The 23,361-nt window shown below is 45.5% G+C and overlaps 1 protein-coding gene across 1 annotated transcript in view; it reads right to left on the bottom strand.

Annotated features, from left to right (window-relative positions):
• Positions 1-19,871: 19,871 nt before the first annotated feature.
• Positions 19,872-23,361, bottom strand: part of SNX29 (sorting nexin 29) — a 541,330-nt gene continuing 537,840 nt past the window's right edge. The window contains exon 22 of the transcript XR_003003188.1: positions 19,872-23,081. The gene's annotated coding sequence lies outside the window, so the exon portion shown is untranslated. The remainder of the gene's footprint in view (positions 23,082-23,361) is intronic.

The raw sequence follows: 23,361 nt of genomic DNA on the forward strand, positions 1-23,361 counted from the left end.
CTCACTGGGGAGTAGTATAAACCTAAAAGTTTCACTTTCGAAAATCTCACTCTTTGAAAACTTTCCTTTGGAGGTTGTATGTATTATAAACAGCGTATTTGAACACATTTCATAATTTCTAAATTAAAGAAACTGTTGTGAGTTCATGCTCAGAAATTTGCAGACAAGGTCACATGATCAAGGGTTTTGGAAGCACACACCAAAGAGAAGCAGACGTCATTGTAGGGCCCCTCACAGGCCCCTCCTTCTGCTCCTCCTGTCCGTCAGAACCAGCCCAGGTTCTGAGTCCCTTTACCTAAAAAAAAGTGGTGCTAATTCAACTCCTTCTGCTCAGGGAGTGAGATGAATGGCATTAGAAAGGAAAGCATTTGTCTAGTGGAGTCACACCATCCGGCACAGAGTATCCTCTGGCCGTCAGAGGTTTTATATCCAGATAGTGTCATGATCTGATCTCTGAACACGAGTGATCCTTGCCTCTGCTTTTCCCTTTCCCCCCACCGAGTTTGTTTTATTGACAATGATGGCCAGCTGCCTTGAACGAAGTCCAATTTCAATAGCAAAACACTAGACCTTGAAGGCAAACTGTAACAAGTAACACACAGGCAGATGAGAAGCCTTCCTTTTCATTGTTGCTTATTGGTGCTTTCTCAACCATAGTCTCCTACCTTTCAATGCAATCTTTGCTGTCAGTGTAGGAGAGTAAATAAAATTGCTGGGCACAGTAGTAAAGTTTGGTTATTTTTCCTCTCGTTTAGTGTGGTATCCATCCAACAAATGTTTATGGAGCACCTCTTCTAGGGGCTAGGAATGCAGAGAGCAAAGCAGAATCACTGCCTTGTAAAAGCATACCTTCCATGAGTGGAGAGAGACACTAATAAATTCATAGATAAAATATATGGTGTGATGACTATTATGGAGAAGCAAAGACAGGGCTGTGTGGAAGGAGTGTCCTGTTCAAGGGTCATTTACAATTTTCAGCAGGGCGGTTTGGGAGGGCCTCACGGGGGGAGTGACATTCATTCCAGCAAAGACTTGAAGGAAGTTGGGGACTTTCTCCACCTCAGCACCTTGGGCATTCTAAACTGGGGAATTCTCCGTTGTGGAGGCCGTCCTGTGCCTTGTAGGATGTTTAGCAGCATCCCTAGCCTCTACCCACCAGATACCAGTAGCAATCCCCCAGGTGTGCTCATCAAAGCCATCTCCAGACATCCCAAATGTCCCCTGGGGGGCCAAATCACACCCCAATTGCAGACTACTGCTCCAAGGCAAGAGATTCCCATGCAGACAGAACAGCAAGTGCAAAGGGCTCAGGGAGGAGAGTTCCTGCTGTGTTCTAGAAATAGCGAGGAAGCCAACAAGGATGGAGCAGAGGGAGCAAGGGGGAGAGTAGAGGGGGAGGTGAGGTCAGAGAGGCCTTGGAGAGCCTGGCCATTGTAAGTCAGTATGAATAATGCATGTATGACTTTTCTTACGCCTGACTTGTATTGGACATGTGTACTAATCTCTGCTGGGTATATACCCAGGAGCAGAATTACTGGGTCTTGGGGATGCGTATGTTCAACCTCAGTAGATATGTCAGTCTTCCAAAGTGTTTCTAGTGATGCGTCCTCCCACCAACAGGATGAAAATTCTGTACCACATCCTGGCCAACACTTGGTATTTCCTGTCTTTTTCCATTTTAAGATTTTGGTAGTTGTGGAATGCTGTCTCATTTCAGTTTTTTTAAAATTTATTATTTTATACTGGAGTATAGTTGATTTGCAGTGTTGTGTTTCAGGTGTACAGCAAAGTGATTCACTTATACATATTTGTATGTCTGCTCTTTTTCAGATTCTTTTCCCATATAAGTTACTACAGAGTATTGCGTATAATTCCCTGTGCTATACAGTAGGTCCTTCTTGTTTATCTGTTTTATATATAGTAGTGTGTATATGTTAATCCCAAACTCCTAATTTATCCCTCCCCCGAACCTTTTCCCTTTGGTAACTATAAGTTTGTTTTCTATGTCTGTGAGTCTGTTTTGTAAATAAGTTCATCTGTATCATTTTTTTGGATTCTACATATAAGTGATATCATATGATATTTGTCTTTGACTTATTTCACTTAGTATGATAATTTCTAGATCCATCCCTGTTGCTGCAAGTGGCATTATTTCATTCTTTTTTATGGCTGAGTAATATTCCAATGTATATATGTACCACATCTTCTTTATCCATTCACCTGTCAGTGGACATTTAGGTTGCTTCCATGTCTTGGCTATTGTAAATAGTGCTGCTATGAACACTGGGGCGCATGTATCTATTTGAAGCATGGTTTTCTCCAGACACATGCAGTTTTGTTTTTTTGTTTTTTTTGCGGTACGCAGGCCTCTCACCGCTGTGACCTCTCCCGTTGCGGAGCACAGGCTCCGGACGTGCAGGCTCAGTGGCCATGGCTCACGGGCCCAGCCGCTCTGCGGCATGTGGGATCTTCCCGGACCGGGGCACGAACCTGTGTCCCCTGCATCAGCAGGCGGACTCTCAACCACTGCGCCACCAGGGAGGCGCGACATATGCAGTTTTAATTTATGTTTCCTTAATGACTGATGACATTTAATACTTTTTCATATGTTTTATCAGCCACTTGAGTACCCTCTTTCATGAAACATCTGAGCAGGTGTTTTGCTCATTTTTCTATTGCGTTGCCTGTCTCTTTCTTACTGTTCAGTAGGAGTTCTTTATCTCCTGGATCTGAGCTGTTTGTGGGTTATGTTGATTGCGAATATATTCTTCCACTCTAGGGGTTTGAAGGTTATTTGTTTTAGTTTTCTATTGCTGCATAGAAAATTACCTCAAACATAGCTGCTGATACACAGCACACATGTATCAGTTCACATCCGTAGATTGGAAGTCTAGCAGAGTTTGGATAGGTTTTCTGCTCAGGGCATCACAAGCTAAATCAGGGTATCAGCAGGGCTGAGTTTTCATCTAGAAGATATGGGGAATATCCACTTCCCAGCTCATCCTTGTTATTGGCCAATTCAGTCCCTTCCGTCTGTAGGACTGAGGTCCCCGTTTCCTTGCTGGCTGTCAGCTGGGAGCTGCTCCCATGTGGTCCTCTCCATCTGCAAAGGCAGCAACAGGTGTCAGATTTTTCTCATGCTTTGGACTTCTGGCCTCCTCTCTCTCATCTCTAGAGCCAGATTTAAAGGGCCCTTGTGATTAGGTCAGGCCCACAAGATGCTCTCCCTTTCAATTAACTCAAAGTCAACTGATTAGTAACCTTAATTATATCTTCAAAACCGCTTTCGTCCCTGTGTAGACAATGTAATCACTGGACTGACATCCCATCATTTCATAGGTTTCAGCCCCTCTAGATGGTCACTGGGGGCTTAGAATCCTGCCCACCAAGTATTTAAATAGACTGATCAGAGAGGGCCTTACTGAGAAGGTGACGTTTGAGCAAGGATCTAGGGACAACGTGTCCTGAGCAGAAGGTATACCAACTGCAAAGCTCTGAAGTGGGAGCGTGATACCCCAGGAGGGCATGGTGGCTGGAGAAACTGAGGGAGGGTCTTGGGAGGCAAGGCTGGGGCCGGGGAGGAGGGTGTTCGGGGCTGTATGGTTAGTGCCTTATAGGCCATTGTTAAACATGGTAGGGTTTTTTTAGAATTAATTTTTATTGGAGTATAGTTGATTTACAATGTTGTCTTAGTTTCAGGTGTGAATCAGTGAATCAGTTATATGTATACATATATCCACTCTTTTTTCAGATTCTTTTCCCATATAGGCCATTACAGAGTATTGAGTAGAGTTCCCTGGGCTATACAGTGGGTCCTTATTAGTCATCTATTTTAGATGTAGTAGTGTGTATATGTCCATCCCAAGCTCCCAATTTATCCCTCTACTCCCCCTTTCTCCCTGGTAACCTAAGTTTGTTTTCTACATCTGTGATTCTAGAACAGGGTAGGTTTTATTGTGAGAGAAATGGGGAGAAACTGGAAGGATTTAAGAAAAAGTGACATTCTCTGATGGATTTTTTTAGGCTGTTGGGTTGAGAATCATCAGTATGGGGGCAGGGGTGAGAGCCGGGGCAGTTATGAGGCTAACGCAATAATCCAGGTGAGAGGGGCAGGTGGCTTGAAGCAAGGTGGTAGCCAAGGAGGTGGTGGGAAGAGGTAGGACCCTGGATATATTTTGACAGGAATTGCTAATAAACAGGATGTGTGAGCCGTGGGGGGAAAAAAGGGATTGAAAGATTAGTCCAGAGTTTCTGGCCTGCTCATTGTAGTTACTCAGGGACCCTGAGGAAGGAACAGTTAGGGATGCAGCAGGCTCGCGGGGATGATCAGGAGCTCTGTTCAGACGTGTTAAGTTTGAGATGTTGATGAGATGTCACATGGAGCTGTCAAGTGAGTGGGTGAAAATACAGGCTGGGGATCAGGGAGCAGCATGGATGACAGACATACATCTGGGGGTCATCAGCGTGGGGCAGCCAGGAGACTGATGCAGTCACTCATAAGTGGCAGGGAGAGGTCTGGGACCAAGCCCTGGGGTGCTCTGTAGGAAGAGGTTGGGGGGCATGAGGAGGAACCAGCAAAAGAGAACGGATGAGAGTATCCAGAGAAGTAGGGTGGAAGCCAGGAAGGTGTGGCATCCTGTCTCCCAAGTGAAGAAAAGGTTACAAGGAGAGAATGATCAGATGCTGTAATGGTCAAGTCACATGAGAACCAAGATTTGACCATCAGGTTTCACCATGGGGAGGTCATTGGTAATCTTAACAGAGTCATTTGAGGTCAGAGGCCGAGAAAAGCTAGATCAGAGGGGCTCAAGAGTGAGTGGGGGGCTTCCCTGGTGGTGCAGTGGTTAAGAATCCACCTGCCAATGCAGGGGACACAGGTTCAATCCCTGGTCCGGGAAGATCCCACATGCCGCAGAGCAACTAAGCCCGTGCGCCACAACTACTGAGCCTGTGCTCTAGAGCTCGTGAGCCACAACTACTGAGCCCGCATGCCACAACTACTGAAGCCCGCGTGCCTAGAGCCCATGCTCCACAATGAGAAGCCCACGTACCACAACGAAGAGTAGCCCCTGCTTGCTGCAACTAGAGAAAGACTGCACACAGCAACGAAGACCCAATGCAGCTGAAAATAAATAAATAACTTGTTTAAAAAAAAAACAAAACCTGTTTCTAAAAAAAAAATAGAGTGAGTGGGAGGAGAGGAATATGGAGAACGCATTGGAGAAGACAGCAAGTCAGGATACGACAGGTTAGGTTATGCTGCAGTAACAAACATCCCCCAATGTCATTGTCTTCATACAAGTTTATTTCTTGTTCATAATATGTGTTCAGTAGAGGTCAGCAAGAGGGTGCTGGTCCTTGGAGCTGCCCTGTTGCCCAGGCCAGTAGAGGGTCTCTCTCAGCACAAATTTGCACTATCACAGAGGGAAGGGAGGGGAATCATGGGCCAACCATGCAAGCTTCTACCTGGAATCGACATGTATCACTTCCTTTCAAATTTCACAGGCCAAAGCAAGTCCATGGCTATGCCTAACATCAGAGAGTGTCCAGAAGGAGGGAACCAGCGATATCAATGAAGAGCTCTAATGAATAACAGAAAACATAACCTCTATGTAAACTTTCTTGCAAATCACTTCATTTATTCAACAAATATTGAATAATATCCCACTATGCTGGGGAGTTACTCTAGGGGCTGAGATTGTAATGGTGAGCAAGGCTGAGCTTGTGGAGTAGGGGTGGACCAGTCATGGACAAGCAAATGGTAAGATAATTCAGAATAAAATAGAACATGGTGGAGGGTATGTGTGATGCTGTTTTACAACAGGATGGCCAGGGATGGCTGCTCTGAGAAGAAGACACATGACTTGAGAACAGAGAATGAGAAAGATTCAGAGATGTGAGCATCAGACTAAGAGTCCAGGGTGAGGTGGACATATCTGAGGTAGAGGAAGGAGGCCACAGGGCAGGTCATGCCAAGTCATAGGATCAGCGTGGTCAGCAGGACTCAGGGCCACAGTCAGGGATTGCATTTCAACCTAAGCCCACGGAGAGCTGTGAGTGAGTTTTAAACACAGGGATGACATGATCTGATTGTATTTTTAAAACATTATTTGATCCAGTGGAATAACTCAGCAATAAGAGACTAAATTATTGATATCCACAAAACCATGGATGAGCCCCCCAAAGATTATGCCAAGTAAAAGAAGCCGGATACAATGAGTATATACGATACGATTTCATTTATATGATGCCAAGTAACAGGCAAACTCATCTACGGTGATAGAAATCAGAAAGTGGGTGCTTGGCGGGGTAGGGCGGGAATTAACTGGAAAGGGGCGGGAGAGAACTTCCTTTTTTTTTTTTAGACTTAAAAAAAAATTAATGTATAGTTGATTTACAATGTTGTGTTAATTTCTGCAGTACAGCCAAGTGACTCAGTTATGCACATATGTACATTCTTTTTTATATTCTTTTCCATTATGGTTTATCCCAGGAGATTGGATATAGTTCCTTGTGCTGTACAGTAGGACCTTGTTGTTTATCCGTTGTATATATAATAGTTTGCAGCTACCGACCCCAAACTCCCAGTCCATCCCTTCCTCTCCCCCCTGCCCCTTGACAACCACAAGTCTGTTCTCTGTCAGTGAGTCTGTTTCCATTTGCTAGATAGGTTCATTTGTGCCGTGTTTTAGATTCCACATGTAAGTGATATCATATGGTATTTGTCTTTCTCTTTCTGACTTATTTCACTTAGTATGATAATCTCTAGTTGCATCCATAGGAGAGAACTTTCTGGGAAGAAGGAAATTATCTTATTAGGTGTAATATACATGTGATACACTAGTGTATATTACACACATGGCATATACATTTACATACCTGCTTATATATAATTTGTATGTATTGTGTGTATATATATGCGTATATGTGTGTGTGTACATATGTACATACGTATGTACATATGCATGTGGGAATAGAACAGAGACCAGCTGGCAGACTGCTGGGTCTCCAGGTGAGGGTGATGGTAACCTGGAGGGAGTGATGGCAGAAGCAGATAGATTTGGATAGTGTCTTACTTCCCTGTGACTGCTGTAACAAATTACTACAAACTTTATGGCTTAAAATAACAGAAACTTATTTTCCAATAATCCTAGAGGCTACAAGTCCCAAATCAAGGTTCTGGCAGGGCCACGTCCCAGCTGAAGGCTCTAGGGAAGGGTCCTTTCCTGCGTCCTCCAGCTTCTGGTGGTGGCCAACCATCCTTGGTGTTCCCTGGCCTGTAGCTGCATCGCTCCAATCTCTTCATCCATCTTCACACAGGCTTTGTCTCTGTGTGTCTTCTTTTTATAAGGACACTAGTCATTGGAGTTAGGATACCCGACTTCAGTAACCTCATCTTAAGAACTAATTACATCTGTGAAGAGCCCATTTCCAAATAAGGCCACATTCTGAGATTCAGGTAGACATGAATTTCGGGCGGACATGAAACAACCAGTATGAATAGAATTTGAAGGCAGAGCAGAAGGGACTTGCTGATGGATTGAATGTCGTGGGAAGAGGGTGACGGAAGAGGAGTCGTGTGATTCAAGTTGCAGGTTGAACAGCCCGGGGAGAGGCGCCCTTCACCTACACAGGGAAAAGGAGGAGGGGCATGTTTGGGGGAGGCCTCAGGAGTTCCATTTGGGGCATATTTAGTTGGAGATGCCCATTAGACGTTCCCGTGGGACCTGAATGTAAACTGGGGTATCGTGAGTGTATAGACAGTAAGCAATGGGTAACATCCTCAGAAAAGAAGAAGCCAGTACCCATCCTTGAGTCTTAATGCTGAGAGGTTTCAAAATGTAGAGACGGAAGTCCCAGCAGCATTTGTGAATCTTCAAACACACAGACACAGAAATGCAAGTTACTGTAATACCAATAAAAAGGTGGGCTTTAAGACATTGTAGTTGTACTGCAGAGATAAGTCAGAATTATTGTCCACGTGTTCATGTAACTTGACAAAACAACCCACTCAAATTCACCTAATTCATTTCAAGTGGGACAGGGAAACACTTCTGTTTTGTAAAGAATGAAAAAGCTCTTACAATATTCAGCATCAGAAAATTGTCGGCCTCTGGGGGATCCAGGTTTTGCATTCCTCTTCCTAGTCAGGGTTAGGGAACCACAAAAAAGTTTTCAAGAGACCTGCTCTCTGGCAGACACAGGATCCCCCAGCACAGAATACAGGGAGCCCCATCCTTGGAGAAAGTCTATGGAGTGCCCCTCGGGGATGAGGGTAAACTGATGTCTCATGGTCCCAGTGATGTGTTTGGGGCCCACATGCACCCCGTCCCTAGTTCAGGCTTCATAGCCACCTGGGTGGGGTGTTTAAAGATGGGTGAACCTGAGAAGACCAACACATCACCCCCATTCGCAGAGCATCTGCTTGGGGGCCGGGCATGAGCTGGGATGCAGTGATCAATAAGGCTTAAGTCCGAGCCTTTACTCTCTGGGCTATTACAGTTAGGGCCAAGGTCCAATCAGCATCTTGGCCAGCTTTTCAGAGAAGTCTCATAGATGAAGGTAGATAATTGTTCCTTGTAACCAGGAGATACGGAGAAGAGTCCTAAAAGTGAGTGATCATTCACTTCACTATTCATTCACTGAACAAATATCTACTGAGTGTCTACTACGTTCCAGCAATGGGGGTGCAATGGTGCATAAAACCAACATGGTCCATTCCCTCTAGAGCAGGGGCAGCTGCCATCATAAGTAAGTAAACTTACAAATAAATGTTTAAGTATTGATATATAAAGTTTATGAGAGACTGGAAATAATGGTAGACCAGGAGGTCAGGAAAGGCTTCTCTGGGGAAGTGATGTTCAAGTTGGACCCAAAGAATGAGTGAGCCAGGCAGAAAAGGCAGGAAGAACAATCCAGGCGGGGGGGACCAGCCTGTGCAAAGGGACTGGGGTAGGTAAGGGCTTAGCACGCTTGAGCCATGGGACAATCAAGAAGGTGGGTGGACAGGAGTAGAAGGGATGAGGGGAGGTGGGGAGACAGGCACAGAGAGGATTCGTGGGACTATCCTTACGTCTCCAGATGCAAACACAACCTTCGGAGACTCCAGGCCTGGGTTTCAGTCCTGCCCTCGGCTGTCACCAGTGGGGTGATCTGCGGCCCATTGTCTTGGAACATTTGCCCTTGAGGGAGGAGCCATGAGTGCCCTTCTACCCAGATGCCTGCCTCCCCACTGGTTTGGGAAGGCTGTGAAGTCCCTAGTACAAATACTCCTAGAATCGGCAGCAAGGCCATTTAATCTCCCTGGGCCTCGGTTTGCTCACCTGTGAGATGGGGGTAGTAACAGCGCCTGCCTTATAAGGTTGGGGTGAGGAGTGATGAGATATTTATGTGAAGGACTCCATTCAGGGCCCAGAATCTCGCAGTCATTCAGTAGCTGTTTGTGCCTAATACTTCTTTTCCTGTCACCGCTGCTGTGACCTCTGCTGCCCAGGTCCTCCAGGGTGGTCCCCAGACTGGGGGAAGGGGCGTTGCCTGGGAGCCCGTTAGAAATGCACGTTCTCGAGCCTCAGCCAGCCGTCCCGCAGCGGCAGTTCTGGGGGTGGCCCAGCGACTGGGTTTTAACATCTGTGTGATGGCAATGTACCATCAAATGTGAGACCCACTAGGATACTGAGGGCGGGGGGTGTCGGAGCATCACTCACAGGGAACCAGGAGCTGAGGGCCAGACGCTGGCAGCACTGAAGAGCCCACAAAGCCACAAAAAGGAACAGTAGGTAAATAAAATGTGGTTTATCCATACAATGAAATACTATTCAGACATAAAAGGGAATGAAGCACTGACACGCGCCACGATAGAGATGAACCTTGAAAGCGTCATGCTTAGTGCAAGAGGCCCGTCGTGGACTGGAGGGGCCAGGATCCGGCCCCCCGGGGCTGTCGGCCTCGGGTGGCCCTGTTCTCATCACGAAAGGTGCCCCGTCCCCCAGAGTGATGGTGACGATGTGGACGTCCCTGAGGCAGAAGGTGGCCTCTCTGGGCCACCTGGGCCTGGGCCTCAGCCCCAGCCAGTGTCCCAGGTGACAGCTTGTCAGGCCACCTCGGGGGGTGTGCAAATTAAAAAACCTGCGCACACAGGACCTCTACTGGATCCATCTCTTAGCTGTTTCCCGGAAAACTCTGATTACATAAAGACAAGGAACACGACATGATAAATACTGTGCCTAGGAAACAGCAAGAGAAAGGAAACAGAGCAGGGGACACGGCAGGGGGACAGATGATGCAGAAGCCAGAACGGTCACAGAATAGCTGTGTGAAGTGAGAGGAAATTATTATTATTATTTCTGGAAAGGACACATCGAGGTGGATCTGCTCATTTCTGCACGCCCACAATCCTCGGGGAGGGAGTCCAGGCAAAGGAGAGGCTTGGACACAGCAGCCCCTCCCCCACAAGCAGGCTGTGCTTCTGTTTAAGTTGGCCCTCAGTGCTGTGCGGCCTTGGGCACGTTGCCATACCTCTTTGGGCCTGTTTCCTCCATGGGACGCTGTAATGGGGCTGCCCAGTCTCCACAGCAAGGGGGGGTGAGGACCATTTATTGAGCACCTGCTGTACGCTCATGCTCTGTAACTGTCCTCTCTCTGGGTTCCCCCGTTCACCCTGTGAGGTGAACAAGATTGTTCCCACCTGACAGGTAGACTGAGGCTGCAGAGGGGTGAGCATCTGCCTGAGTCTCAATCCCTGTCCTTCCAGGATCTTTGTGGAGCTTCTTCAGAGTGTTTGGGTTTGCAAGGCGCTTCCCTTCCCCACGGGGTAGAATGGGGATGATCTGTTACCTCCACCTCGTGGGATTGTGAGGATTTTAAATAAGTTAAGGTGGCGGACGTGGAGATGTGGTAGTGCACTTGCTTTACAAAACGTTCTTGCTCCTGAAACGTGCCAGGGGCGTCTTGGCAGAGCAGTGGGGTCAGAGCAGAGAAAGTGAGGAACAAGTGTACACCCGGCAGGACTTCCCTTGTGGCGCAGTGGTTAAGAACCCGCCTGCCAATGCAGGGGACACGGGTTCGAGCCCTGGTCCAGGAAGATCCCACGTGCTGCGGAGCAACTAAGCCCGTGCGCCACAACTACTGAGCCTGTGCTCTCGAGGCTATGACCCACAACTACTGAGCCCATATGCCACAACTACTGAAGCCCACGTGCCTAGAGCCCATGCTCTGCAACAAGAGAAGCCACTGCAATGAGAAGCCCGCACACAGCAACGAAGACCCGATGCGGCCAAAAAAAAAAATGTGTACACCCGGCATGTGCAGCCCAGGGGAAGATACCTGATCAACAGGTAACGATAAATGAACGCGAGACGCTGAACAGCATCTGTGTTGGCGGATGCTGGGGATGTCTGAGCGGGGCTGGTGCTCTAAGGGCTTTGTGTGTTTTACACACTTAATACAATGACCCATAAGGAAGGTGTGCTGTTACCCTCATTTCACAGACGGGGACACTGAGGCCCAGAGAGGGCAAGAGAGGCACCCACGGTCACACAGGAGGTGGCAGAGCTGGCATGCAGGTCACTGCCTTGCAGGGGTCAAGGCTTTTGCATCAGAGGTGCTCAAGGGCTTTCTTCACTCACCTAGCGTTTCTGGGTCTGAGCATCACGTTTACGTGAGTAAGTCTGAGGAACCAATAAGCGCTGGCCGTGTCATCCAAGAGGGAAATCCCAGGGGCCCTTTATGGCAGGCGGGCTTCTCAGAGGAGCCGGCCCTGCCTCTCTCTCCTTTCCTCAATGCTTTCGGCCCTGGTTCGTGCCCATCTCCCTTCCCTGCGGACTGTTAGGATAGAGGCAGCCACTGCAATCAAGCCAACATAGCGATAACTCAAGTCGCACATATGTTTTGGTTTCCCGGTGCATATAAAAGTTCTGTGTACACTATAGTGTAGTTTATTGTGTGCAGTACCATTATGTCTAAAAAACAATGTACATGCCTTAATTTAAAAATACTTTATTGCTAAAAAATGCTGTCATCTGACAATGCAGGGATATCACAAACCTGCAATTTTTTTTTTTTTTTTAAAAAGTAGTATCTGTGAGGTGCACTAAAACAAAGTATGCCTGGATTTTAGAAGTCATCTGTTGCAGCCCACAGCTTGAGTAGTAATTCTCTAGCAGCCGCTTGAGAGTGATCCACTCACTTCTATTTGATCACAAAGTTTACCTCTTTCAAGGAGTCTTTATACAGTCCATGAAAATTGTTTCTGTTATAAGTTTTTCCATTATATTGACTTAAAGTCTTCAAACTTCGAAGTCCAAATTAGTGACAGAGAGACCCACGGTAGCATAGGATAGAAAACACCACACATTAGTGAACTTTCATTCAACTTTTCTTTCATTATTCTTTTAATGCCCTTTAGTGAAAAGAGCTAACGCTTGGGTGTGGGCAGACTTGAATCCCCAGCTGTATACATTTGGGCAAGCTAATCACTCCTCTGGGCTTTAATAATCTCTTCTATGAAATCAGGATAATTATTTTAATTGTGAAAAAGTACACATAACGTAACATTTACTATCTTAACCATTTTTAAGTATACAGTTTGGTGGCATTAAGTACATTCATATGGTTGTACAACCATCACCCCTATCTGTCTCCAGAACTTCTCCATTCTGCAAAACTAAAACTCTGTACCCATTAAACAATAGTCCTCAACCCCTCTTCCCATCCCCTGGCAACCACCATTGTATTCTGTCCCTGTGAGTTTCACTATAGTAAGTACCACGTGTAAGTGGAATTAGACAGTATTTGTCCTCTTGTGTCTGGCTTATTTCACTTAGCATAATGACTGCATGGTTCATCCACCTTGTAGGTTGTCAGAATTTCCTTCCTTTTTAAGGCTGAGTACTATCCATCGTATGTATATACTACATTTTGCTTAACCATTCTGTCAGTGGACGCTTGGGTTGCTTCTATGTTTCAGCTACTCTGAGTAATGCTGCTGTGTACAAATATCTCTTCAAGACCCTGCTTTTAATCCTTTTGGATATATATCCAGAAGTGGAATTGTTGAATCACATGGTAATTCTATGTTTAATTTTTTAAGGAACCACCACACTGTTTTTATAGCAGCTGCACCATTTTACATTCCCACCAACAATGCGCAAAGTTTCCAGTTTCTCTACATCCTCACTAACACTTGTTATTTTCTGTTCGCTTTTGTAAAAATGGTAGCCATCCAGGGGCTTCCCTGGTGGCGCAGTGGTTAAGAATCCGCCTGCCAATGCAGGAGACACGGGTTCGAGCCCTGGTCCAGGAAGATCCCACAAGCCGCGGAGCAACTAAGCCCGTGAGCCACAACTACTGAGCCTACGCTCTATAGCCTGTGAACCACAACTAGTGAACCCATGTGCCACAACTACTGAAGCTCACACACCTAGAGCCCATGCTCTGCAACAAGAGAAGCCACTGCATTGAGAAGCCTACGCACCTCAACAAAGAGTAGCCCCCGCTTGCTGCAACTGGAGAAAGCCTGCGCGCAGCAACGAAGACCCAACACAGCCAAAAATAAATAAATAAAATAAATAAATTAAGAATCTGCCTGCCAATGCAGGGGACACGGGTTTGAGCCCTGGTCCAGGAAGATCCCACATGCCACGGAGCAACTAAGCCCATGCGCCACAACTACTGAGCCTGTGCTCTAGAGCCTGCAAGCCACAACTACTGAGCCCGCGTGCTACAACTACTGAAGCCCATGCACCTAGAGCCTGAGCTCCGCAACAAGAAAAGCCACTGCAATGAGAAGCCTGCACACCACAACGAAGAGTAGCCCCCGCTTGCTGCAACTAGAGAAAGCCTGCATGCAGCAATGAAGACCCAATGCAACCAAAAATAAATAAAATTTAAAAATTAAAAAAAAAATAAAAACATAAAATAAAATGGTAGCCATCTAAATGCGTATGAGGTGTTATCTCATTACAGTTTTGATTTGCATTTCTGTAATGATTACCGGTGTTGAGCATCTTTTCTTGTGCTTTTGGTCACATGCTCTTTGTATATCTTAGGAGAACTGTCTATTCAAGTCCTTTGACCATTTTTGAATTGGGTTTTTTTGTTGTTGTTGTTGAGTTTTGAGTTCTCTACATATTCTGGGTATTAATCCCTTATCACAAATTTGATTTGCCAGTATTTTCTTCCATCCTCTGAGCTGCTTTTTTACTCTGTTGATATTGTCTTATGATGTCCAAATTTTTTAAATTTTTGATAAGCTGAATCTATTTTTTCTTTTGTTGCTTGTGCCTTTGGTGTCATATTCAAGAAATCACTGTCAAATCCAGTGTTGTGAAGCCTTCCCCCTGTGTTTTCTTCTAAGAGTTTTATACATTTATTTAGGTCTTTGACCCCTTTTGAGATAATTTTAGTATATGGTGTTATGTAAGGCCCCAACTTCCTTTTCTACATGGATAACCAGTTTTCCTATTTGTTAAAAGACTGTCCTTTCCCCATCAAATGGTCTTGATACCCTTATCAATGAATCATTTGGCCATATATGCAAGGGCTTATTTATGGGTTCTCTATTCTATTCTATTTGTCTGTATGTCTTTCTTCATGCCACTACCACACTTTTTTTTTTAAGACTTTTTTTTGATGTGGATCATTTTTAAAGTCTTTATTGAATTTGTTACAATATTGCTTCTGTTTTATGTTTTGGCCCTTTGGCTGTGAACATGTGAGACCCTAGCTCCCCAACCAAGGGTTGAACCTGCACCCCCCACGTTGGAAGGCAAAGTCTTAACCACTGGATCACCAGGAAAGTCCAACTGCCACACTGTTTTGATGACCGTAGCTTTGTTAAAAGTTTTGAAATCAAGAAATGTGAGTCTTCCAGACTTGTTCTTCCTTTTCAAGATTGTTTTAGCTATTTTGGGTCCCCTGAGCTTCCATATGAATTTTACAATGGATTTTTTCTATTTCTGCAAAAAAAAAAAAAAAAAAAGATGATTGGGATTTTGATAGGGATTGCATTCATCAGTCAATCACTTTGGGTAGTGACATCTTAACAATATTAAATCTTCTAATCCATGAAGATTACACATGGTATGTGTTTCCATTTATTTATGTCTTATCTAATTTCTTTCAGCAATGTTTTATAGTTTATTGTACAAGTCTTTTACCTCTTTGGTTAATACCTAAGTATTCTTTTTGATGCTATTGTGAGTTGAACTGTTTTCATAATTTTCCTTTCAGATTATTCATTGCTAATGTACAGAAATGCAACTGATTTTTGTGTGCTGACTTTGTACCCTGCTACTTTGCTGAAATTGTTTATTATCTCTAACAGTTGTGGGGTTTTTTGTTTGTTTGTTTTGTTTTACAGAATCGTTAAGGTTTTATATGTATAAGATCCTATCATCTATGAATAGAGAGGATTTTACTTCTTCCTTTTCAATTTGCATGCTTTTTATTTCTTTTTATTGCCTAATTGCTCTGGTTAGAACTTCTAGTACTATGTTTGAATAGAAGTGGCAAAAGTGGACACCCTCATCTTGTTCCTGTTCTTAGAGGAAATGTTTTCAGTCTTTCACTGCTGAATATATGTGGTGTTTGCTGTGTGTTTTTTTTAATATATGGTTTTTATTATGTTGAGGTATGTTCCTTCTATTCCTAGTTTGTTGAGTGTTTTTATTATGTAAGGGTGTTGAATTTTGTCAAATGCCTTTTTTGCATCTATTGAGATGATCAAGTGGGTTTTTTCCCCTTTCATTCTGTTCATGTGGCATATTAATCAATTTTCACATGCTGAACCATCTTTGCATTCCAGGAATAAATCCCACTTGGTCATGGTGTATAATATTTTTAATATGCTGCTGAATTCTTTGTTAGTGTTTTGTTGAGGATTTTTGCAACAGTGTTCACCAGGGATATTGTTTGTAGTTTTATTTTGTAGTTGTTTTGTCTGCCTTTGTATCAGGGTAATACTGCCCTCATAGAATGAGTGAGAAGTCCCTCTTCTTCAGTTTTTTGGAAAAGTTTGAGGATTGGCATTAGTTCTTTAAATGTTTGGCAGAATTCACCAGTGAAGTCATCAGGTCCAGAACTTTCCTTTCTGCGGAGATTGATTACTAATTCAACCTTCTTACTAGTTATACATAAGTTTATTCAGATTTTCTATTTCTTTGATCCAGTCTTGGTAGGTTTTGTGTTTCTAGAAATTTGTCCATTTCATCTAGGTTATCCAACTTGTTGGCATAAAATTGTTCATGGTACTCATAATCCTTTTATTTCTGTAGACTCAGTAGTAATGTCCCCATTTTCATTTCTGATTTTAGTAAATCAAAACTTCTTTTTTCGTTGGTCCATCTAGCTAAAGTTTTTCAATTTTGTTGATACATTTCAACAACTTTCATTAATCTTCTCTGTTGCTTTTCCACTCTGTTTTATTTCTGCTCTAATTTTTATTATTTCCTTCCTTCCGTTAACTTTGAGTTTAGTTTGTTCTTTTTCTAGTTCCTGAAGTTGTAAGATTAGAGTGCTGATTTAGGTCTTTCCAGTTTTTTAATATAGGCATTTATAGCTATAAATTTCTCCTCTGGCATTGCTTTTGCTGCATCCCGTAGGTTTTGGTATGTCGTGTTTTCATTTTCATTTGTCTTGAAGTATTTTCTGATTTCCCTTGTGATTTCTTTGATCCATTGGTTGTTTGTACTGTTTTTCACAAATCTGTGATTTTTCCATTTTCCTTCTGTTATTGATTTCTAACTTTATTGCATCAGGTTGGAGAGGACACTTTGTATGAAATCTATCTTTTAGAATCTGTTGAGACTTGTGGCCTAACATATGGTCTGTCCTGGAAAATGTCCCATGTGCACTTCAGAAGCATGTATATGCTGCTACTATTGGGTAGAGTGCTCTGTGTATGTCTGTTAGATTTAGTTGGTTTATTGTGTTAAATCTTCTGTTTCCTTACTTATCTTCTGTCTGGTCATTCTGTCCATTATTGAGAGTGGGTTATTGAGGTCACCAGCTATAATTGTAGGACTGTCTGTTTCTCTGTTCAATTCTGTACGTTTTTGCTTTCTATTTTTTGATAATTATTATTAGGTGCATAAATGTTTATAACTGTTATATCTTCTTCCTGTATCGAAACTTTCTTTAAAATCTATTTTGTCTGATATCGTATAGCCACTCCTCTTTTGGTTACTACTTGCATGGAATATCTTTTTCCATACTTTCACTTTAAATCTATTTGTGGTTTTAGATCTAAAGTGAATCTCTTTTAGACAAAATATAGTTGGATCATGTGTTTTTATTCATTCTGCCAATCTTCGTCTTGGTTGGAAAGTTTAATCCACTTAAATTTAATTACTGATAAGGAGGGACTTATTCTGTCATTGCTATTCATTTTCTATATGCCTTCTAGCTTTTTTGTCCCTTATTCCATGCATTGCTGTCTTTGGTGTTTAGTTTTTCGCATGAACTGTTCCTTTCCATCTCCTTCTGTGTATATTCTATAGCTGTTTTCTTTGTGATTACCACGAGGATTACATTTAAAACCTGAAGTTACTTTGAATAATGATTTGAATTTACATCAGCTTAACTTTAGTAACAAAAAAATCCCTGCTCCTTTACAGCTCCATCCCCACCCCTTTATACATCTTTGTACATTGTGTGCTCTCAAACATAAATAATTTTTTTAAATGCATTAGTCTCTTAAATTATGAAGAAAACAAAATGTGGAGTTACAAACCAAAGTTACAAGTAATACCGGCTTTTAGACTAGCTTGTCAGTTGGGCTTGACTAGGGCTGGGTTTTTGCCAAGCAAGTGTGAAAGAGGGGCAGGGGACTCCCTTCGGGGATGTCCCCGAAGGGAGCGATGATCGTCATAGCCCACAGAACCAGCACTGGGATGGGGTGCTTGGCAAGAGTATGTGAGGAGGACAGGTTTTTAAAAATGACAGATTGCAGGCCTGAAAAATTTGAACAGTTGTTGCTGTGAGGGCACTAGAGCAAAGTGCTGGGGGGACAGAGTGGATCAGAGCAGAGAATCTGACGTCAAGATTACAGAGGTGGTGCAGTGATGGCCGCAGCGTTGGTCTAGAAGAGCTGCAAGTGGCCCAGAGGAATAGCCTCCGGAGAGGAAGAAGCTCAGAGAAGCGAGATGCGGGGTGTGGCTGGAGGGGATGGAGGGGCCCCTGATGAGTGAGGCGTTAATCATCAGTGAGTGAGAAGCAGCTCCGAGGTCAATATACAAGTCCAAGCGTAGGCATAGAGAGTGTTACAGGTGAATGGCATGAGCGTCAAAGGAATTGATGTTTTTAAGGAGGCAAAGTGGTTTGAAGTGGGGAAATTGAGAATTGGGAATATGGATTGAGGGAGAATAAAAAAGACAGCCTTTCCTTGGGGGAGCTCGAGTGAATAGGGCCCTTGGGAGATAGCCATGCTTGGAGATGGCTGGGAAGCTGGGAGGAGAGGTTGAGGATTATCGGGGAGTTTGTTCCGTACTGGGAGGGAGGGAGAGGAGACCAGAACAGATTAGAGTGTGGCCAGGACAGTCCAGGCTGTGGGCACGGTGGAAACAGTCCTCTGTTTCTTTTCTTTCTTTTTTTTTTTAAATATCTTTATTGGGGTCCTCTGTTTCTTTTCTACCTTGAGGCTGGGGGACCTCGGGCCAGCACTCAACCTGCGTGTAGTTTTCTCATATGTTCAAATACAGGATACACTGGGTTGGCGTAGGGTTAAGTAACCTGGAGGCTGTAGAGCACAGGACACAGTGCGATCCATGAGTGTGCCCTCAACATCCAGAGCTGGTCCCACCCCTTCTCCTGCTTCATCAGCCCTGGAGTGCCCTTCCACAGCTGGGCGCAGCAGTCTGCAGTGCACCCTTCGTGGGGCCCTGAGCAGAACCTCCCCAGGATCTGCGGGTATGCCTTTTATGTACTGACCTTATGCCTAGGCTCTTACCATCCTGGTTAAAAAGGTTAAGTACCTTGCTATAGGGTATGGATTTTTAAGCCAATGTAAATTTGGGGTAGGGAGCAGGGGAGAGTGTAGTATTTCCTTCTCATCCTTTAGGTCACAGCTTACATGTCACATCTGCCAAGAGAACCCCTTGGTCTAGCCTCATGGTTCTCAAGGGGGGACCATTCCTCACTCCGGGGACGTGCGGTCACATCTGGAGACATTTCTGGTTGTCAGTACGGAAAGGGTTCTAGGGGCATTTAGTGCTTAGAGGCCAGGGCTGCTGACCATCTTACAGTGACAGGACAGTTCCCTTGACACAGAATTGTCCAGCCCCAAATGTTAGCAGTGCCGAGGGTGAGAAAGCCTGGCCTGGACTATTTACAGGAGATCCTTTCTCCAAGCCCTGCTTATTCCTTCATGGCACTTACTGTGGTCTGTAATTATCTGGATGGCTGAGTTTAAGAAGTGTGTATGTGTATAGACAGACAGATGGATGGAGAGATAGATAGGAAGAAATATACATATAATTGTCCATCTGCCTTACTTGGAATGTGAGTCCAAAATGGCAGGGGTCTTTTCTGTCTTGGTCACTGCTGCATGCCCAGTGCCTCGCGTGATGGTATATAGTAGGTGCCCAATAACTATCTGTTTCTGAGTGAATAGGAGGGGCTTTTTTTCTTCTGTATAGAATTTTGATTCTACATCTCCAATTAATACAGACCTGCCTAATAACTCAAAATAGGATTTTGCTCCACTTCAAATACAAGTGATGTTCGTCCAATCAAATCCTGTTGTTCAGGATAACGTGTGCAATGGTGAAGGACCTTTCTGGACGTTTTTATAACATGTATATTGAAAGTTCACCTAATCCCCAGCTGCTGAAAAAAGAATGGACACAAAGAATCAGAGAGACCATAAACCGAGTATCTAATTTAGAAAATGTCACTGTTTTAATGTTGTCAGTTGTAAAGAGGTGTGTCTTAACCAGATTGTAACAAAATTACCACAGCTTATTCCAAAAGAAAATTTTAATACAAGAGATTTTAGAAAATTAAACACATTTGTTTAAAAATTCTATTGTGTAAACCTTAACAGAACAGGGTAGTTAAGATAATACTATGTGTTTCAGAGCGAATCCGCGGGCTTCTAGGCCTCACATCCAGACACTAGACTCTAGCTTTGTCGCCTTGTTCCCTGCGACAGACGGCTCACTGGGACCCGATCGTGGGTGACTCCGGCTGGGTCACCATGGCACGTGTAGTCAAAAGACTCCCTCCTCCAAGAAGTCAGCATCTGATGAGTTAAGCAAAGTGTTCTACCAAATGGCGATGCCAGGGATGGTGCCACTAAGGCTGCAGAGGCAAAGACATTCTTTCTAGGATGAATCCTAGATAATAAAAAATCCACCACCCCCTCACTCCTGGCTATGCCTGTTCTCCAGCTCATCTCTGGAGGGGCTAGCAACTCTGGGTGCAAACGTGTGATCCCCCATTTTGTAACCTTCCATGTCCTCAGTCCCAGTTTTTGCAAGGGCGTCCCCTTGTATGGTCTCAGGTGATGGTGGAAAGAATCGTCGGAGGTGCATGGCTTCTTCCCTTGCAGTTCATGAAGGCAGGAGGCAGACCTGATGGGATTCGAGGGCAGGCGGAGAGCCTGGGCGGGTCAGCTAGTGGTTTTCAGTGATGATGGCAAAACATTTATGTGCCAGTAAGAACTGAATCCCTGGACCTCGAAACACTCATGGATCCAGCTTGTCCTCAGAGTGGGGTTGCTCATCCTTGCTATAGCCTCAACCATCTTTTAGAGAAACCAGATTTCTTTTTCCACTTCTCTTCCTAAACTGATTGGGTAGATAAGGAAACCCATTTAATGCAGTTATTAGGATTCAGAGATGAAAGTAAGGGCTCCTTAACAGACTTGAGAACTACCCATCCAGGCAACGGGCATGGCGGAAGGGAAGGTCAGAAATCCCGCCACGAACTGGGCAGGGGCGTTTCAGTCCCTGTGGGATGAGCCGACAGCTGCTCTGCTCAGAGCACGGAGATCGGCAAGGCTCCACCCTCACTTCTATCGATCCAGTAGCCGAAGTTTTATTTTGGAAACGTAATCAAGACCACGTGTTAGGGAAACATGAAAAATGAATGTTTTGGCATGGGAATGTTAGATAAAATATACAGTGCTACAATTGTGCAAAATTAGCACAGAAGCCACTCTGAACGGCAAACATTTAATGTTAGCTTTAATGAAACAATACACAATATTGTGAAAAATGATCGTTGCAAAAGGCCTTGCTCGTGAGCAGATGCCTGCGTGCCAGAAGCGCCCAGCCTGGGGGAAGGTCCAGTGCGGGTGGCAGTGTCCCGAGGGAAACACCGAGACAGGGTCAAGGTAGTTATTGCCTTTGGGGTTGAAGCTTGAGCAGGGCGTGCTTCTTCTAGGATGCCTCTTAGCCGATCTGATGCTCCCAGGCAGGGTCCTTCTCTGCAGGTCCTGGGGGATGCCCACGCAGCTTGAGGCTGAGACTCCAGCCTGTTCTTTACTGTCAGTGACACGCCCAGGCGAGGTGCCCCCTTTGGGGGAGAGCACCTCCCATGAATGGGCGCTGGTACCAACTTGCCAGGCTGAGGGATGAAGGAAGGATGCCGGACGTGACTGGTTAGGGGAGGTCTGCCGGGGCCCGAGGTCAGGGCCTGGCCTCCAGGTGAGGGGCCAGCTGGTGGCACCCCCTGTGAGGGTGAGCAGATGGTGTGGGGGACCAAGGCCTGAAACCCTGTGACCTGGTCCCCCAGTGGGCAAACTGTGTCCTGAGGGAATAGGAGAAAAAGAGGAGGGAAGGCCACCGGCTCGCCTGGGCCGCAGAGCCCTAGTTCAGGGTGTTAGGAGTGCTTCGGATCAACTGGGCTGGCGGGTGGGTCTTCACTCCTGTTTCCTGATTCTGAGCCCAAAACCTGGGGATTAATTCTTGGGCCTCCAGTGCCTGCTGCCTCTGGGCATTAGCTGCATCTGTTATCAATCCCACGGACAGACTTAAACAGCTCTGATTGCCTCTGTTGTTTTAAAGGCACAGCACAGCCTGTAAAATCCAGCGGTTATCAAAGAACGCATCTCAGTAGGCCCCATGCTGTGTGACCAGACCTTGTCCACAAACACTGGTCCGCGTCCCTCCGCCTCACCCTTCACGCCCTTGCCAGGTCTCACAAGATGGTACTGTCTCTACAGCTCAATCAGGTGATGCCTTTTGTAGCCAGGAAGCCCTTGGATGGGCCTGGTGACGGCGTTAAAGGCGACCAGCGTGGGGTTTAACAGCCTTTTCCAGGAAAGCCGCCGCCTCCCCCAGGGCCTGACTGTGGAGAGAGGCTGGGTTGTTTCAAGCCAGGATTCCAGACCAGCTGCAGTAGGAGCTGGGAAAGCTCGCTTCTGGGCGAGGTTTACACCAGCCTCGGACCGCCCTTCTGGCAGCTTTGGTTTTCTCTATTAAGGAGAGATGTCTCTACCCAGCCCTGCTTTTCCTGGGTCTCCTTTATCTGGGGGAAAAGGAGGGAGCAAACAAGATGATGGCAGAGATGGACCCGGCTGATGCTGCGGCCCATTCTGGCTGAAGCCGCCCCTGAGCAGACAGCCTGGCTTTGCAGAGGGGACCTGGAGGGGCCTCTCCCTCCCCGTACAGGTGGGGTACCAGAGGGTCAAGGCCGTCTTGAGAGACGGGCCCTTCAGTTCCTTTCAGAATGGGGGGTGGCTTCCTCTCTCAGACGCCGACTTTGGAGGCTCCAAACAATCTTCTAATTTGATCAAGGAGAGAGAAGCAATGCCAACTGCTCCTTTCTGAAGGGCTGTCTTTCCCCGCGATGGGTCCCAGGGGATTTCCCACCCTCTGAATTGGAGGTGGATTGATGGGCAGATGATGACACATCCTCAGGGGCTGGCATTTGTCCTGGATCCCGGCCTGGACCTCGGCGTTTTATTCTTTCTCTAGGAGCTGGGGAGTCTGCCCCTTCTAAGTCCATCCCGCCACCCTGGAGAGCAGGGCAGGAGTATTTTGAGCAGCTGGATGGACTAATCACTGCAGAACATTCCATGTGATTCCGAAGTTAAGGCTTTGAGGAGGTGCTGTAATGTGCATGTCACATGCATGTCTGAGCTGAAATCAAAGCAATTGAAGATCAGGGTTTCTGCAGGATCACGAAAACGGAGGTACAGAGAGCAAGCAGCCTGGAGGGTCCCCGTGGGGCCCCCAGGAACATACTTTTTACAATCCACATTTTGGGAGGACAGGGCAAGTTTTCCATGAATAATTAAGCTTTAAAAAATGGGGAGGCAGGGCTTCCCTGGTGGCACAGTGGTTGAGAGTCTGCCTGCCGATGCAGGTGACACGGGTTCGTGCCCCGGTCTGGGAAGATCCCACATGCCGTGGAGCGGCT

The sequence above is a fragment of the Neophocaena asiaeorientalis genome, unplaced genomic scaffold (assembly GCF_003031525.2).
Source record: "Neophocaena asiaeorientalis asiaeorientalis breed wild unplaced genomic scaffold, Neophocaena_asiaeorientalis_V1.1 scaffold91, whole genome shotgun sequence".
In the NCBI taxonomy this organism is placed as follows: domain Eukaryota; kingdom Metazoa; phylum Chordata; class Mammalia; order Artiodactyla; family Phocoenidae; genus Neophocaena; species Neophocaena asiaeorientalis.